The sequence below is a fragment of the Polyergus mexicanus genome, unplaced genomic scaffold (genome assembly GCF_030449975.1).
Source record: "Polyergus mexicanus isolate NDT 795.1 unplaced genomic scaffold, iyPolMexi1.0 SCAF_12, whole genome shotgun sequence".
NCBI lineage: Eukaryota > Metazoa > Arthropoda > Insecta > Hymenoptera > Formicidae > Polyergus > Polyergus mexicanus.
The window spans coordinates 2,413,195-2,433,513 of record NW_027223332.1 but is presented as its reverse complement, the minus strand read 5'-3'; the positions used below and the strand labels follow the sequence as shown (position 1 = coordinate 2,433,513).

At 41.9% G+C, this 20,319-nt stretch overlaps 1 protein-coding gene across 1 annotated transcript in view; it reads right to left on the bottom strand.

Annotated features, from left to right (window-relative positions):
- Positions 1 to 20,319, bottom strand: part of LOC138938238 (knirps-related protein) — a 124,011-nt gene that overhangs the window by 70,231 nt on the left and 33,461 nt on the right. The gene's annotated exons all lie outside the window — the stretch shown is intronic.

Sequence of the window (20,319 nt, the reverse complement as noted above, 5' to 3'; positions counted from 1 at the left end):
CGCAATATTGCTTTGAGCATAAAAATGTTAAAAGTTTCTTTTCTATTTCGTGCTTCTACCCAAAACTAAATAAAAAAACTGGAAATACGAAAAAATCTACCTCTCCCGATACTTGAATATATCTATACGTACGTATGAAAAATAGTGATTTCCAAAATCGCGAAGGTTCTAATATAATTACTATGTCTTTTTATAGTTTTAATAAAGGGGGGCTCTCCCCCTAATTTAATACCGTGTTCTTTTGAATTTGAAGGAGTTTTAATCATTAACAGCATTAATTAATTCTTTCATGTTCATATGATCGCCTGATGACAGGTATACCTGCCAGGTTTTCGCAAAATGTCATATGAAAAACGGTGATATTCTTTGCAATATTGTTTGGAGCGTAAAAATGTTAAGTTTCTTTTATACCTTGTGGGTTGCTATCCAGAACTCTAAATAAAAAATCGGAATTACAAAAAGATTTACCTTTAAAATATTTAAAATTAATTAAAAATATATATATACTTGTATATATAAAATTTAATATTTTATGTATATATATATGTAAATTATAATTTTTTATATGTGTCGTATAAAAATATATCCAAGCATTAGGAGAAGTAGATTTTTTCGCATTTCCGGTTTTAGGTAGTACCCTAGTTCTAGGTAGTACCCTATGAAATAGGAAAGAAGTTTATATATATATATTCGCTCCTTTGAATTCCTTCTCTAAATGCGGTCACGATTAGTATCGGGAAATTATTTGCTATTATAATATAATTAATAATTAATTAACATTTATAAATAATATGTAACCACACACACACACATATATATATATATCGTGACGGTAGATCTCGAATCGCTTATTTCGTAATTTATTCATTTAATCAAATAAAAACTCGAAATTGAATCGCAAAATCGAAAATTGATATAACGATAAGCTCCGTGATACATTAGTCGTTTATTAAATAATTGATCTATAATTTAAAATATTTATATAATTTAATATTTCGCATATATATTTTATAGCACGTAAAATATTTCGGCAGTGAATTAGAACAGTACCTAACATCGTATTTAGCCTTGGCGGCGTAAACATTGACGCGCGTCAACATTGTTTACGTATCACGGTCTTGTTACCATTTATATAAAGGTACTTGAATAGAACTGTAGTGGGGGGGCGAGACGCTCAAATTCCTTTCTTACGTGTTTGTTATCATTCGCGCGGCGACCCTCGAGCAGTAATGTTGTAGTGCGAGACTTCATAAAATTCCTTTCCTAAACGCGATCGCGACAAGTATCGAGAAGATTAATAATTAATTAGTCGTCGGTACCGTCATCGTGCCGCGGACGGTTTTCGCGTCTTTCGCGTCGCGTGTCATTACAGCATTGCCACGAGTCGTAACAATGGCTCATATGTGGCACGCGCATTTGTGCGTTGAACGCACATTAGTGCGTCGTCGTTGCCGTCGTCGTGCCGCACGAGCAACGATGCGTCGCGTTTTCGCGTTTTCGCGTTTTCGCGTCGTCGCGTCTTCGCGTTGGACCTTTATCCCGTTTTTACGATTGTAATCGAGGATCATACTTCGTTGCCGGCTAAATGGGATGTCTCTCAGCGTTGCAATCTTTAATATATTAATACCTATTAATACAATTAATTTTATATTAATATCAATTAATATTAATACTATATTAATATTATATATTATATAAATATTTATGTATTAATAAATTTAATATATTAATGTAGGCGCAACGTTAAAACGCCTCAGTATCGCGGCTGAGGTGAATGCCGACCGCGTAGCAACGTATGTTCGTGCATAGTATAGATGCATGTTCGCGCGGTTAATCTTGAACTTCGGTTCGAGAATCGGCTGTTGAGGGCACGTTCTGCTCCGACGAACGGTTCGGCCCGAATCGGTTAGAGTTCGGTCGATTGTTTTGGAATCGTCGTTAATGGGTCCCTTCTCTTGTACCGTCTAACAGCACATTGTAGCAATACTAAAATGTTTGGCATTTGAGGAGTCGGCTGTACTAATTAGATTCGATTTTTGCTCGCTAGAGAAGTTGATCTCCCGCTTTCGAAGTGATCTAGATTGTTAGCACCTAGGAGGTGGGTATCTTCATTCTCGACCCGTCTATCAGCCTTACGATAAACCCGGCTCAGTCTGTACGATAGAGACTTGGTGGTTCGTATGAAATCGTTCCTAACGAAGTTCTAGTCGGCCCTCGATGGGAGCAGGCGCGGGTCAAGAGTCGAGCGAACCCCATTCGCGTCGATTCCATCGATCGATTTCGTCTTCTTCCGCTTCCGCTTAACCTTTGCTCGAAGTAATCGGTGAATTCCCGACTTGTCGACTCCAAGTATGATTCTCACGTGAAGCGGGGTTCGATCGTGCCGAAATTCGAAAGTGCGGGAGTGTCGTTTAAAGTATCGCGCGTGTCAATCAACCTGAGAGGAGGAGGAGGCCTAGGAGAGGCATCGGGCACCGGTGGAGCAACCCTGTCGTAAGTAATTTATTATTTGTATATTAATTATTTATTAATTGCATACAATTTACGTACAATTTATTTTAAATAATTAATCGCGTAATTTGGCTTTTATATGATTCAGACAAGAGAGAATTAAAGAAAAAGATTTTTATATGGAAGCTATAATCTTGTAAAAGTTTCTACTTTTAGATTATAGCTTGTACCATATATGGAATTATTAGTACCAGTTTTTTTTCAAAATTTATAAAATTATTTTTTTAATCTGCATATTATTATATGCGTGAAATATAACATTCAATGCGTATAATACATTTTTTTTTAATATTAATTATTTCGAGCGTTGCTATAATTTGAATCTTCTATTTGCATGTTACAGAGCAACGTAGTGATCATGACTTTCTGAGAGGATGAGGAGGCCTAGGAGAGGCATCCTGCACCGGCGGAGCAACCCAAGGGTGAGTATTTTTTATTTATATTCTGTTTGATAAAAATCGCGTACGCGCATTAATTCGGTTTAATTATTCGAATGAATTAAATAAGAAAAAATTAGAAAGAAGGCCTTTTATATAAATCCGATAAATATTTTTATTATTAGAGAAAACAATCCATTTAGAATTTATAAAATTATTATAGTTCGCATCGGATATAAAATTTAATCGGATGTAAAATAATAATTTTTTTGAAATTGATTATATTTTAGACTCTGCTATAATTTGAATTTTATATTTGCATGTTACAGACAACGTAGCCTCAAGATTAACAACTCCGCTGTTGCGCATCAATGCCGGTGAGTGACAAACTATTATTTAATTTTAAAGTAACGGATTTGTAGAGATTGTAGATGTAGATCGTAGATTGTAGATTATAGACAAATCCGTTACTTTTAAATGGATGAGCTAACGTAGATCAAGTTTCTTTCGTAAGCATTGCATGCATTAGAAAAGTAAATTAAAGTCTAAATTATAAATGGAAGATTATAGAAAACATTTTTTTCCAATTTGTAGATTTTATTTGATTTACATAAGACTAAAGAAGAATAAAGACTGTTAGTAATTTTATCAATTATATTATTTTATAATTAATTACGTATGATGCTAATTTATTTTTATAACGCGCGCCGATCTTATCCTTATTCCTTACAGCTCATCCATATCGTAGAATTTATTTATAGACATTGTTTTTAAACTTTGTTTTAACTGATATAAGAGAGACCAAATGATCAATCAATTAAATTATATGTAACATGATAATAAATGGCATAAATATTGTATAAATTAATCTTATTTTATAATAAATTATATATTATTATATATTATTATATACATGTATTATAATATTATTAAATAAATTATATATTAATATATAAATTTTAATCAAATTTATATATTTATTATAATTTATCATAATCTTTTAATGAAAATTTTGTTTAATAACTTGGTTTTGTCTCAGTTAAAATAAAGTTATATTAAAATGAACGAACGATCGTAATATCACACGATCGTCACGAGCGTGAAATGTTTACGCTCATCTACCGATGACAGTAATTACTCGGCAAAAGAAGAAGTTTGTCTCCTTACGAGCGCAAGAAAAATCTTGCGTCTATTCGCCGGCGATAAGGAGTGTGTATCTCCTTTTTCGATCTCTATTTAGAGATCGATCCAGAAAGTGGCTAGGTGCAACAAAAGGTAGATCCAACTGGCCCGAAAAATGGATATAGGCTACGCAAAATAGGCGGCCGATACTTGCCAAAATACGTAGCAAGAAGTACATAAGGTACGATTAGAGTGCGCGATTAGGGCACGCGGTTAGGGATATATTTTCCAAATCTCCGCTAGTTCAGCCAGCAAATAGGATTGTTTGCAAAACAGCTTTATTCGAATTTACTTCAATGCAAAGTTTTTACATAATTGATTTTCGTACAAATCGTAACAAAAATATACTCTCTCTTTACCTATATACATATCGTATATTTTTAATTAAAGATTTTTACTGATTTTAAAATCTTGTATGAAACAATAAAATAAGATTAAATGTGTATAACATTTTCATTGAAACATTGCTTTTGAATGAAATTATTATAAAAATCACATTTTAAACGAGCAATAATCGTATACTTTAACTTGCATACAATCGCGTTCGGAGATTATTGTCCAGTTAAATTCTCTCTCATGGCGCATAGACGCATCGGCGAAGACGAGCTTTAGGGTAAAGCCTGTCGGCGAAGATACGTACGCGGGAGTGTCTCGCGCGAGGGAGAGCATTTTTGCCGTTGGTACGAGTTTGCAGGTTGCGCAAGGCGATGTGCGCGCGATCGGCCTGCCTGTACGGGCTCGGTGACCGAGGGCACCCCCGGGTCCCCGCGGGCTCCGTTGCCGGGCCCTACGAGCAGCCGCCCTCCCCCTAGCCCCTGGCCTGCGTTGCATCGCGTTGCGGTGCATGGCGTCCTCGTGTGGGCGAAGGGTCATAGGTCGCAGACACACCAAGGTGGTTCTCAACATCGGGACTTGCCGCTCGCGGATCACAATATCATTCCGCAAAGCGTAAAACTTTTTATCGAAAGATAAAGTTGATGAATTTCAACCTGTCGGAAGTCATGTATCATCGAATTCGCGAACGAAATCATCTATCACGTTTGTAGAATCTTTCTCGTCGTATTTTATCGATTTTGAGCACCGCAGTCTTTGGCATCGCGCCGGTTCTCAGGATGGGTGGAGGATCTCACCCGGAGGAAAAAACATGGAAAAAACGAAAGAGAAAGGGAGAGCGAAAACGCGGAATAGGACGGAAGAAAAGAACTCAGAGATGGAGAGGACGACGAAAATCGTAGTCTTTCCGCGAGTAACGATCCCGTCGGCCGTGTCGTATAAATACTAATGGTCGGGCGACGATCTCGCTAATATTTTGCTTGTGGCTGGCGACAGGACGCTACGGCCGCCATATAAAATGGAATAACGGGTAAGAGCAGGGAAACCTTTCTCGAACCCTCGATGTGAGGTCACGAGAAAACCGATGTGGTTCTAGCACGGTTCGAGGCGATCGTCCCGGGGAGAGAGAACTTGTAACTTCTCTCGTGCCAAGAGTCGCGTGCGGTTGAACGGCTCTTATTAATGTCCGGTTTCTTTCCGCTCGTTGCTTTATACTCGTATAGTAATGATAATTACTATTAGCGACTCGTCGTTTATACGGTTGTCGTCCCGTTGGTTATGTTTTACGCATATGGCGTCGATGTTAATTAACGTCGTCGATCATCCGAATCTAGTTAGACCGATCGCGCGCGCTTTAGGTTCGCCGGGAGTTCCACCGAAAGGATCATCGTCGGAGAATTTTAAGATTCCGCGGGCATATCGGAAGGGAACCAATACGAGTACGTGCACGGAAAGTTATGGCGCAAGTGAAGTGCCTCGCGAGGGGGGCTCCTGTCCTCTCGTGCGAAAGGTCACGTATGAAGAAACTGACCACCTTCCATACACCTATCCTTCTTCCTCTTTCTCATTCTCCTCGTGTCTTTCTCTCTCTTTCGTATCGTCCCTACCGCGTCCCTCGCCGCGGACACCCGCCAGCACCTCGAGGGAGCAACCCCGGGAAGGATTCGGAGAGAGAGAGCAGATAGAAATCTCGGGGCGGGTCCAACAAATTGAAAAATTATGCCGATGCGTATACGCATCGACGTGTTTTTGGCGAAGATGCGAGACAATAGGATCTCCAGATAAAATGCTAAGGACCATTGAAAACGATAACGCCATCACAGCGTATATACAATGTATATGTGCGGTTACTGCACCGTTCTACGAAAAGATGGTCTCGCGCCAAGTTTGACGACAGATGTGCTCATGCGTAAACATTGAATTTTTCTTCTTATTTTTCATCTTAAACAATATTATTGTATCAGTTATATTTTCAATCAATTTATCCGCAATCAATTTATTTTTCATCAAGTATAACACGCGCGGAAATATTTAATTAATTTTATTTTCTGTCTTTATTCAATTTTTTCTGCCATTGGCTGCGATTATCTTTTCTAACATGCCAAGTATGTTATCTCGTAATCGCTTCTTCCTCACGAGAAAATCAAAATAAGAAACTGTCCGTTATTGGCCACCAATTATTCCGATTTTTCGGAATCGTCGAACGAATCTATGCAATCCGTTGATTCATTACTGTTTAGAGCTACGCTTGATGCTCGTAAATTCTCATCAGAGATCGAATCGGCCGTGCTTGATGCCGCAAGTGGAAGGAGGTGGTACTGGAAGCGGCTGGTTAATTCGCGAGTGACGAGCTGCCCGGAGTGACTCCCTTTCTCACTCGCTGCCGTCTCTCGCTCCCTTTTCCCCTTCGGCTGTACCATTGCTTCGTTCCCCCCAGCCCCTTCCCTCTTGTTCTCGTCCTGCTCTTCCTTCCATGGTTGACCACACTCGTACGTACGCACGTCTGCGGGCTCAGTGGGTTCCCACGGACGGGACCGGGAGGAGGATTCTTTCGAGTTTGAAAACACGGCAATCAGTGTAACTGCTTCTGGCGAGGAGGTACTATATCTATACTTGCATATCATATATCTGTATGCAAGCGTGTACATATATATATATATATATATATGTTTCGTGCCAAGTACAATCCTACCGCGCGCCAACCTTTTTCTCCCGTAAGTGATGGTAGTAAACATAGTTGCGGATCTAGGTCCGGATTGTTTCGCATCTATCGGGTCCATTCATCATAAGAGAGTTACGACAAAGTATCATCAGTAATACGAGCTGCAATATATAGAAGATTGATACGTAATGCATGAGATGCGTTAGTTTGATTACCGATAGAATGCGTTTCTGTACTCGGTCTGGGAAGACTTCACCGCGAAACCTCGGACAAACTTGCGCACACTATTTATAACGTAGGATACCGTCGCGGTCATCTTAATAGCAATCGAACTCTTTTTACATACTATTTAAACCATCAATTCTACAATCATCACTACTCGACTTTAACGTGTTCCTGCGCAAGAAGTCATTAGTCTTTAAACATCTGTAATTGTATCCATTATAATTCAAGTCATCAATCTCTTCAAGATTGTAATTGCATCTCCGCTATTACCTGTCCTTAGAAAGCTTGCTCTAGGATTTCAATAATCATTCTATAATAATAATCGTAACAATGATCTCTCGCGCAATCACGAGAATTGACGCCGGAAGTTGGATCGAGGCGCAGCCGGATGATTCATAGACGCGGATCGACGGCGATCCTCTCACGCTCGCACAACACACGAATGACTAATTCAGACGTGTCTTCGAGTCCCGATATCGCGCGCGATGTCGATGGCGCAACGCGCCGCCGTTGAAGCTTGTGGTAAAATTGCGGCAACAAAATTAGAAGAGGCGCGCGCGCACATGTGTGCGTACAACGCGTGGGTGTGGAGAAATGTACGGATACGTCGATCGATAAGCCGATTGAAATCCGCGCGGATAATTACCCGAGGTTCGGTACGGTCGCGCATATATCTTCCGGCGAGACGGAAGCGGGGCGTCGCGTAAGCGAGTAAGTAAATTAAGCGCGAGCGGACGCGGAATGCGCCGCGCGTGTAACACGATTGGTATCGGCGACGCGGCCGATCGTATCATGCGCGGGCGTCGACGAGAGAGAACCAGCTCTCGTAAGTTTCCGGCTATCCCCGAAGCGGCTGCTGGCCGCCCCCTCTCGAGCGTGTAATACTTCCTTCGCGGCACTTTCGCCCGACGATGCATCGAGCGTGGACGTGGATGCGCACTCGATCTCTTAATTGATGGGTGACGAGCGAAAGGGCGCTCGTGTGAATCACGCTTCAGGCTTTAGACGCGCGCGCGTGCTATTTATGTAAGTTCCCCGAGGCGGATTGTGCACGTAGGTGTGATGATTTTAATTATTTCTCGGCCTGCGCTCCGAGACGGGACATTAGAATTCATTAAATGCTGTTTCACATATGCGCGAAACTTTGGTTTGACAGACAACTGATTAATCACACTCGATAAAATATTGCGCTGCGTGCATGTAATAATGAAAAGGGGAAAATATTCAATAAAATCTCTTTGCGAGAGATCGCGTAATTCTAAATAACATTTATGAAAATTTTATTTTTCGTCGTGTTACGTAAAACGAAAACAATTGACAGCGTTTAATTAAATTGCCCGTATGTAACACGATCTATGTATACTATGTATGTAGAAAATAATAAATTTTATAAATTCTTTAATAACGTTAGTCACACTTTCTCGTTCCCGTGCGAAACACTTTCTACGTACAAGGGATTCAAACACATCGAGAAATTTTAATCCCGCTAATTGACAAGTACGCTCGAGCGAACGCGCGTGGATATGATATCGGTCTCTCTACGTCTCGGCGGGACGTGCGTGAATACGATATCGGATTATCTCCGTAATGCCGGCACGAGTAGGACCTACGAAGAAACAGTGGCGAAATATAACGTAATATGAGCGAATCCGAGTCGACGCGCACGTAGGTAAACGATCGTTTGTCCTCCCACCGGCTGATTGTCGTCTCGCCGGCGGTCGTTGCATCCTCGCATAGGTAGAAGAGACAACGTCGGATAGAAAGATGGTGCACATGCAAGTGGAGGTGGAGACGAAGGTGGGTGCTCTCTCTCTCTCTCTCTCTCTCTCTCTCTCTCTCTCTCTCTCTCTCTCTCTCTCTCTCGAGTGTTGAGTAATTGGAACACGACCTCCGTCAACCCCCGCCGACCCTAAATGGCCAACGGAAACGAGTGTAACACCGAGTGGAGGAAGCTACCGCCGCTTCCCTTGCGCAATCGCATACAGATACACAGTATTCACAAATGCAGTGCGTGTACGTACAATCGCGGCAATGAATGCACCCGGCACGGAATTTTTCACTCTCGCGCCACTCTCTTCCTTTCTCTTTATTGTCCTCCTACGACGATTTATGCTAATTCGACGCGAGAGATCGCGCTTGGATGATATCGGAAATAACAGAGGAGTGTCATATCGCGAGCAATTTGCCGTCGCGGCCGTCGTCTTACGCGATTGTTGCTTGTAAAGATAAACGTCTGTTCTAGAAATATTTCGTTGCACCTCCAGCGTATGTAAGCCATTAATCTTTACGTACAGATTGTTGCTTATATAAAAATATACAGATCGTTGCAATTTCAAATATTTCTAATTTTAATGTTGCAAATACATATAAGTATAGATATATTACCTCTAACGTTATCATGAATGATATATCTCATTTTTGTGGTGTTACACATTTTATAAAGACTCGTAGGAAATGGTTAACGACGTATTTTTTTGATAACAAATTGAGTATTCGAGAATAGTCTGGAATATTTTAATATCTATTAGTCATCGCGTTTGAATAGTTTAATATGACCGGCAAATTAATTATGCGACGGGCAATAAAATGAAAGTTTTGTGCAATCGAATAACCGATAATCGACGAGTCCAAGTTACGGTCAAAAAATATTGGTAATAAAATCATCGTGTTACACGCGTTCATTCTTAATGGCTATTTCCAGTTTTCTTCCACAATGAAGAAAAAAAAAAACAAAAAAAAAAAAAAAAACTGTCGTATCAATGAATAAATTTTTCTTTGGACATCGTTGAAATGTCAATAAGGAAATAGCGATGGACATTTTATGAAGGTGCTTTTCGGAACATATAAGTTGCCTTTGACAAAGCGAACAAAGTAGCGCGACGGCGGACAGTAAAATAAATTCAGCAGAATGAGAATTTCGTGAAATCACAGCGACCCACCGAGTCGTAAACATAACGAGACACCGTGTATGTCTGGGCATATAAGTCTAACAGCGGGAATCGCCCACACAACTTACGGTCGTGATCAAGGAACAATGTATAACAGTTTCTTCACGGCTGTCCCGTCAAATCAAGGATTACTCATCTGCCTCCCCGTGAGACTCTACATTTTTATGTGTGTACGCCGGTTTTTATCATTATTTATTCGCGAGCTTATTAAGGCGATTTCGTAATCTCATAGACGTACAGGAACCAGGCAAGACCGACGTACACGTTACATAATAACGCCTTAATATAACACCGCGCTATTGAGCGCGCGTCACGTATCGCGCACATAAATTTGAAATAGTATAACTTCAATTTTGATATACTGAGATACGTTTCTTTGAACGCGGAAGTATTGTATTATTCATTCGGATACCCTTCGGAAGTGTGGGCATTATGACGCATATACCCGTAATCTACATCTAGTGCTAAACGTGCCTGTCTAGCCTGTATTATTTAATCAGTGTGAGATATCTGACACTCGAGAATCAGATTAAATGTAGATTGTGACAGACTTACGTATGCGTATGATTAGATTATATGACAGGGTGAGATATCGTAATTGCATAAAAAATTTCGGCTTATTAACTGCCATTAGTCTTAAAAATGACAACTCGAAATTTCTTACGTTATGCGAGAAATTAATCATACGTCCTGTGTTATTTCCATTCGCATTATGAATCTCCATTCCAATTATGTCAGAGAATATCGTATCGAAAAGTTTCACGTAAACCATAAAAAGAAAAAGCACCTCGCATACTGAGAAGGGGCTGTTTGGGAATCTACCGACCACCCGCCGGCGATCGTGTCGACCTGTTTCCAACGCGCGTCGAGGATCCATCGCATGAGGAAGAAGGTATCGTTCGCGGATTGACGTTGGCCGACCTTCTTCCGAGATGCGTATCTGACAATGAGAGTGGTCCACACACAAGAGATCTCGGCGAACTGCCGCGGGGTTTGCGCGGGGGTAACTCAATTTGTAGTTACAAACGAGCATAATATGATAATGTCCCGTGGCCGGGGTCCCGCGATATACAGCCGGGCCTTCTCCGCTTTGTTAGCCGAGGCTCGCCACGGGCACCCCCCCAGCTGAGCCGTGTCATTTGTTCACGTCTGTCAATACGTCACCGATAGGTATACCGATCCCTAGCCGCCTGCCGAGATTCGCTGGGGCCGAAACTACTTGCGCGATCAAACTACTCGAGATCACGAACAATTGGAGTCTATCGATATTCTTGCATTTTTTGTCGATCGCTCGTAGACGAATGTAAAGTATACTCGTTTAAATCGTGTGTCTTGATGCGTAATCAAAATTAATATACTTATAATGTAATAAATCTCAAAAATTTTTAATTACATAAAATACGTACTCTCTCTCTCTCCTTCTCTCATTTTTGAAAAATTGTTGATAAATCAAATCAAATTCTTGGTCTTCTCCAATGTAATATTTGCGAATTTTTTAATAAACTTGAAATAAACTTTTCATCCAATCGTTTGCTTATAAAAGAAAGATTGACAAAAATTGTACGTTTTTATATCAATATCTAAAAAATATTAATATTGAATAAGGCATGATTTATATAAGGAGAACGCGAATGGGTGTTTAGTATAGCAGAAAATTACACGTTCTATGCTCGAGATGAAGGAATAACACTTGACACATATTACTATACTTTATTCGAAGTTACGAGGTACCCATCGGGTGGTTAAATGGTTCGTAATGCGCCTCGGTTACTACTATCCGCTTCTTGTTGTTCTCTCAACTATCTTCACGATTTCCCCGGCGAGATGCCGACGGCTCTCGGGTACGCGTGATTTAAGACGCATCGTAAATAGATAATAATAAATCGACATCGTGGGGCTCATTTGCTTCGGGACCAATTTGTTAGGATCGTTCGCCCTCGCGACCCGAATATATACACCTACGACGCCGCGGGGCTATTTTTCATACGCCGAACCGCCGCTGATTTATTTTGGCACGAAGCAACATGGCCGTGCCGCGAGCGGATTATGTGAATTCGCTTATACACGGTACGTTCGTGTATCTTGTTCGAGTTCGTGGCGCCGTGGCGACCAAAAGTTCTATGGAAAGTACATTTACCGCGCGATCATGAAGAATGTACACGATCGGCTGTGCTGAGAAATTTCGCCAGCGGCTCTATTCTTAGAGACAAGACAATTGTACATTCATTTGCATTTGCTTTCTACTTAATTGCGTTTAGGATATTTAACTTCATTCGCGATCAACAGAAATATTTTTATTGTCTATCAGTTTCAAACAGGATAAAGTCGTCGATTTTTCGTTTAAAGAATTTGAATGGCTTTTGTTAAAGATTATCAATATGTTAAAAATCCATTATTTATTATTGTACAAAATTACGACTATCTCGCGACGTTCGAGCAAATCTTGTATTATTTTATATGAAATGAATAGGGAGAAATTTTTTTTTCTTCGATGATGGGAGGAGAATGACACGTTATACTACGGCTGGAATAGTGTCTTCGATCGTCTTAGGGCCATGGCAAACGCGCGTGAGACGAAAGGAATCTGATTAACGACAAGCCTCCTTCCGCAAATAGTCGATAGAGCTTCTGTCACTGCGAAATCGATGATCCACGCCTGTCAGGCTATTAACACCTCCGACGTGGTTCGTTATCATTATCCGCCTGACATCGGCGGGGATTTTAATTTGAGTTTCACCGCATGGGCACCGGCACTCATGGTAGTCGGCGCCGTACAAGGAAGCAATCACGATGAAAGGCGAAATTGGCGCGAGCCGCGAAACCCTGCGGTGATTTTCAGGGGCGACAAAGGCTGCCCGCTGGCGCGGTCTGATTAACAATTGAAATTTCGCATTCAACGCCGACACAGTCGTCGTTGACGCTAATACCGGCCGACGATACGGCTGATTTTTCCCGCGAGATCGGGCCGCACACCGTTTCCATTTCCTTTTCTTTCCTTTTCCTTCCTTCAGCCGCCGGCTGCTGGTCTCGCAGCGGTTTAACGATACGACACCGGCCACGTCGGAGGGATATGAATATGCGATTTCCAGATCCAGGTATACATCGCGTGTAACGGTGTCGGCGAGATTTATCGCCCCGTTCTGTCGATGTCCGATTATCCAACGACCAAGATTACGTCAGAAGAGACTGACGCGAGAGATATCGCGCCAGTGCCGTCACGACGATCGATGTGTATTTGGCTACTTCGTTACACATCGCTCACCCAACCCGACTATGCAATCGCGCCGTTTGTCTCACAGCCGAGGTCCCGTTGCGCGAAGCGCCTCTCCCGACTGCCAAGTCTTATCACCATAAACTAATCAACCGTCAATAGGCGAGATCGCCGCGGTCGTAAGCTAAGCCGTGCCCGTAGAAACCGCAAACAGCGTGCTAAAATACTTATAACTTGTCCGAACGGCACTCGCAGGAAGCGCGACCTTTAACGGGAGAGAGAATCCATGCGACTCCTCTTCTCCGACGAGCGCGTTCCAGCATCATAATCTAAAACGCACAATCTCAAATGTTGTACATGAAACTCTCTCTCTCTCTCTCTCTCCCTATCCATCTAATAAAGTTGTCGCAAGTAAATTTCACATTGTAACTATATAGCAAAATGGCAAATGAGGAAAGTTCTACAAAGTATAATATATATCTAACTAAAGAGTTAAAATAATCGACGCTTTGGGAATTTCTAAATATGGGTCAAGTATCATCATAAATTCGAAAGTAGTCTTCGAGAAACGGATATTAAATTAAAAATAATACACACGTAAACGTAGAATATATATAGCGTTTGTTCTTCGCTTAATGAGTCGACCGATGAAGCCTTTCTCTCCCTAAAATGCAAGTGGCTGATCTATCGATCAAACCGATCTATTAGCTCGGCTATCGATCATTATGCGTCGCCCAGTCAAAGTCATCTATTGAAGTTCGTTAGACTGTTTGAAGTCAGCAGTTTGGCCCTGTAATGAAACTTGACCGGAATGTCCTCGTTTCTATTCGACGCGCAATTTGTATGGTGTCTTCTATTATAATTTATCATTTGATCAAAGGGATTAGTTCGCCGTTCACTTTTCGATATACCACTTTACGGTGTAGGGTATTAGGTCGAAGGTTGGGAGAAATTTTCGGAGAGGAATTTACGATGGACCGGTCGCTCTCGCGCTCAATTAAGAAGGAATTCGTAAAAGGAACGTTAGAATAGAAATTGATTTGTTCTGTTGTTCAAATATGTTCAATTCTAGCCGATATTAATTATGAAAACTTATTTTTTTCAATTGGGAAAGTTTAAAAAATAAATTTTAAAACAAAGATTTATACAATCGAGAAGATTCTTTTGACAATATTGCAAATATTGCTAGACTACAATTTTATAAGAAAAATTATTTCTAGGATACTTTCCTTCTTTAAAAAAAAAAGTCCTTGATCAATTACAATAGAAACAACATATTAAATAAATGCAAAATTATATAAATCGCTATTAAATAATATATAATAAAAAATATCGCATTTTATCCAAATATATAATTATTATAATTTCATCGTCGCATCGAGCATGAAAATTTACGAATCTGAAAAAGATCACATATCCAATATTTAAATATCCCTAAAGGGTGCGTCGTGAATGAGAATAAGATAATAAGCGTAGCAATTTGCACAGCCGAGAGCGGCTGATAATTCATTATCTTCGTGCGGCGCGCACTCGGTCTCATTTTCGTTGCACGGGGTCTCCGATCACACCTAACGGCATCGCATCGGCGTAAATACGTTACGTAATTAATTTCGCGCAAAGCACGGCTCAACGGCGTTATATTTATAGCAGTGCATTAACCCCGCGGGATTTTATGCGGCTCGGTTCACTTGTTCGCTCGCGCGCCGATATCGAGTCGTAGTTCGAGGCAGAGAGTCTCGGAAGAAAGAATTTCAGCGCTCCTCCTTGGAAGAGCTCGTAGTCTCGCTCGTTCGCTCGCGAAGAAATGGAATTCCCAGGGGTCGAACTCCAGGTGGAAATATCGATAGAAGGTCAGCGCGAGGTTAGTTAGCCATGCACGAGCCGATGCTGCCGCCTTTCTCATTTCTCTTTCCCTCGTCTTCCTTCCTCTACCGCACGATCTCTTCTTCCTCCTAGCTTTGTCTCTCTCTCTCTCTCTCTCTCTCTCTCTTCTGATACCCCAACTTCGTTCTCATTCTTGTTGTTTTCTCTCTTTCTCTTATTCCTTGCTTTCCGCACGCGGTCTTCGTTTTTCTCTCATTCGGCGTAGGTGCGGATGTGCTTTAACCCAGTACAAAGTCCACTGACGGTGGACCACTGACTGCGCACAATTAGGCCTCGGCGCAGAACGAATTCATCTTCGTTGGATGCGCGAGACTCCAGCCAGTTCGGCGCGATCGATTATCAATCATTCTACCGCGAGCCACTCTCTCGAGCCACTCTCAGAGCTACACACGGAAATATCGTAACCTTGCGTGTACACATGAGACGCGCTCGGAGTGGCCCGCGGGGTGTTTCCACCCCCGCGAAACTGACCGATCCCTCGGCTCGTTTCGACGTTTCCCGATAGACGTTTCCAGTGCTCAACGAGCCGAGACGCCGATCGTAATAAAGTGGCTGTCGAGATCCCTGATGATGCGCGCCGGATCTTATCGGACTCGAGCAGAAATCTCATTTTCGGGCGTCGTGATTAATCGCGCCTGATATCCTTTTGGAATATTAAGCGTGTGATACACCTGAACGATCACGTTCTCGGTATACATATGTACCATATACGGTATCGGGTTAGCTTGCATTAGCAGAAAGAGAATTTTGCAATGTAAAGAAAGGTTTGGGAATTAATCTCGATGAGAAACAATGCACACATATTATAGAGTATTATCACGCGCGCACGTTTCCCCGCTTCGTTCTCACCAGATATATCACGCATGCTCGACTTTAATGCGCCGCGAAGCCACGCGGATAACTGCATCGACGATTTCTTAATGATTCGAAAGAATAAACATTATCGTAACTTGTGTACCTTATTTTACGCGTGTATCGGAATAATTTGCTCGATCCTTATATTATAGTCTACGCGCAGAATGTATAATCCCAGGGAACGCGGAGCGAAAATTCGATCGTCGTGGGTGGGCGGCTCTCCCGGCTCATCGGAATTTCGAAATTCCCTTTTTAAATTAATGCCTCGGTCGACGTGTTTGCGTTCTCACCCAATCACCAGTTGGCCGTGTTAGGAGGCATTTATGTAAGTAAATGATGCGCGGGGTGCCCGCGAGCGAAAAACGGGAAAATACATATAAATATAGAGGTATATTTTTACTATGAATAGTCTCGATTTAAACAAATTCTTGTGATATTTTTTTATTAATATTTTATATATATTTTTTTTTAAATCTACCAAAAAGTAGAGCGATAAAAACTTTATATCTTTGAAAAATATTCCACCTATTAGAATCCTAGCAATATATTACTTTTCTTAGCGAAATGACTCGTAATATAATTCAGTTCCGTACTTGAGACAAGATGAGGGGTGACACAAAAGTGAGAAAACGTCAGAGAGATTGAGGAGGGTAAGAAGGACGGAACACTGGAGAACCAAAGGTATATCGATGGAACCGTCGTCGTGCCGATGTCATTGCGCCGCGTGATTTATCGCTTAAACGTCGTCGGTACGCGCGCATCGTTGCAGTTAGAAAATCGTTTGCATTGCGCAAAATTTAATAAAGCAATCCACGCATCGACATCTCGATTCCTCTCTTTCTCAATCGCGATCGCGCGTTCGCGCCTCGAAAGGCCGATGAAAGTGACCGTTCGCATGTCACAATTGCGTAACTATTGTGCGTGGCACAAAATCACACTCTATCTCATCAAATATTTCCCTCGAATTGACGACTTTATTTATCGATCGAATGCAGAAATAAATTTTTTTTTTTTTATATGATACTCTTGCAAACTTTTTCGTGAAACATTTTTTTTTTATGTAATTTATAAAAAAGCAATATATTAATATGACATGCTCAATAATTTGTATCGCATTAATCTATTTTTTATCCATTATCGTGAACAAATATGTATGATCTTTCTTAGTTGAAATTCTGTCGATAAGCTAGCGTGAAAAGCAAAGGGTTTTAATGCATAATAATGTAATAAGTGATATTTGCATAAAAACATAAGTTACTTAAAGAATGTAGTAATAATGTGAAATGGTCCTTGCGAAAATATCGCTTATAATTATTCGCACATGATTCAAACGTCAATAGAGTCGCGCCGCAGCGGACAGTGATAATAGTCGAGATTAATAAATCCCGCTTTCCGCGGCCATCAATCGCTGAACGCCGAGGCCGAGGATTGTTAACACGTTCCTGCTTCAACGTCGACGATAGAAATATCACTCTCCCAGGCGAGATACGGTAGGTGCAAGGAGACTTTACCGTCTTCTTCCACCACCAGTATTACCGTTGGCGCTCCTGCTCCTGCTTCTGCTCCTCCTCCTCCTCCTCCTCTCTTTCCTACTCCTACTTCTCGTTCGCTTCTGCATGTTCCTGTTCGGTGATCCGCGGTCTTAAGCGCGATAGTCGCTCGCGCCAACGCTCCGCGGACATTCTCGCTTGACAAATGATGGTTGGCGCGATTCGATTTGTATGCTTTCTATCTGTACGAGAGTTACGGAGCCGCCGCCGCTCGTGCGTTATGACGCAATTGTAGAAACGAAGGAAAGGAGCGACAATGACGCCTCCGCCGACTCCTGTCCCATGTCCCGCGCAAATGCGGGCGCGATGATTCAGAAATAGCTAAAGGTTGAAACAATATATCGTTGACGAAAAAATATCACTATCTCTCGAGATTATCGCGAATCTTGCAAATATTTTATTTTATCTGAAAATAGTATGTCCGAATAACTCATTGCGAATCGACATTATTCGGAATGCGTGCTCGTTAAAATTATAAGAATTATACCTACGTATATATTACTAGAGTTTTGCCTAGAGTTTCGCGTATCGCGATAATATTTAATGCAACGTATAATTATCGAAAGCTGTAAATACCGTTTGCGCTTATCTTATTCATCAAATTATCGTTGCAAATGGATGGAGAAGAGGCAAATTGGAGTATCTTAAAAATCTGACTGCGTAGAGAAATTAAAGTGTAGAGAAATTAAATTTTATTATATAAAAAAAAAAAAAAAAAGAAAAAATAAATTGCGTACACATACGCATACACATTCATATTGTCCGCGTAATAGCTAACGTTAACAAATTTTTCGTTAAGATTTTCTTTTAAAACTTGTTTAGAGATCGTCTTTTTTCTTTGGCGTAAACCATACTCGCGTACGCAATTACAAGAGATCGCGTATGCAAAACGCAAACTCGTCGAGCAAATGTTCTTCTGGTCCGCGGGAATTTGACGAATACGGAGAAAAAGCATCACCATCGAGGGCTTAATAACGCGGCGAAGCGATTTTTAGGGCGGTATCCTCCGTCTACCCGTGTGCAAACTCCGGTGCTTAACGGCGCCAAACGACCGGCCGCGCGGTATCTACTTGACTACGAAATGAACGGGCGACAAGTAAAACCCCAACGGCGTCCTCGTTAAAAACTTGTCAGCGACTGCCTCGCGGGTAGGATAGGCCCGCGGTAATGTCACTGCGCGATGAGGCTTTTTTGCGAAACGGGCACGGCGGGCCCAAAGTTTTCAGTGCGCGCAATTCCCAAAGTGTGGGGAAGGGTGGAGGGGGACGGGAGGGGAGGGGAGGGGGCTCCCGCGGCACGCACGACCGGCGTGCTATAATAATCTTCGCGAAATCTGAGCGAACCCCGCGGCGCATTTGCATACAGGCACACGGTCGTTATCCTCGCTCCCCTGCGCGGCGGTAGGATGCGGGGGCGGAGTCCCCAATTTCGTATCAAGGATTCGACTCGCGCCCCGCCGGGGCCCGCCGGCCGAGAGTGCAGTAGCGGGGCCCACCGTCGCATCGCCCGCCGTGCGTAATGTTCGACGAGCGGCGGCAAAAAGGTTATTACGTTTTTTGCCGATTGTCCGAGATGAAAAACGGCCGGGAGCGTTGTAATTGCGAGTGATAGCGACGATGCGGGGAGAGGTGAAAGGAGAGAGGTTGGGGGAGGGAGGGGAAGAGCTGCTGCCGGACAGCAACAGGGATACGAACAGGGTACCAAGCTGCCCTTCTTGTCCTACCCCGAGGGAGGGAGAGAAGGATCGAGAGAGAGAGAGAGAGAGAGAGAGAGAGAGAGAAGGAGAGAAAGAATATCATTCTCGAGAGGACGATGAAGGCAAGGTGGAGGACGACGACGCCATGGATCCTCAGGGCACGACCGCGCAAATTACAGACTAGCGCCAGCAGAAGCCAGTAGGAGCCAGCGGGAGCGTAGCGCCGGTGTAGCACGGAAGCTTGACCACGCTCCTCCGCACGCTCTTCTCTTCTCTCCTCTCCTCTCCTCGCATACGCGAGCTCGCGCCAACGACGGACCCCGGCTATCCCTGCGAGAGAAGCCGCGCATCGTACTAATTGGATGGCGTTATGCATCGCTTCACCGAGCGTGATTACTGAGATCTTCGCACCGTCTAATGAGAGAGCTGTCGATTGATCCAGACTTGTGTTCTTTTGTATCTATCTATACTGTGTTGCTTTTATGTTTGATATGATGGAGACAGGAAAATTTTAATAAAGTAACTTGTATATATAATTTATACTACAACTTTACATATTTCTTTTGTTTAAAATTTTTTTTTTAGTTTCACATCTCATTTTATTATTATATAAATAAATAATAATATTGTATTATATATTATATATTATATAAAAATATCAATGAGAAGTGTTATATTATGATTCATATCGAGCAAAAAGCTTTCCAACGATGATCTATCCTGATCGATTAAACATATCACTTAATAAGCAGCAAGAGCACACAATTAATAGTTTAATTGATTGGAATGACTCGTCATTAAACAATTTTTTAACAGTGCGAATAACATCCGAAAGATCGGAGTACGCTTCGAGGCGCATACTTTACACTGGTACAAATATACCGC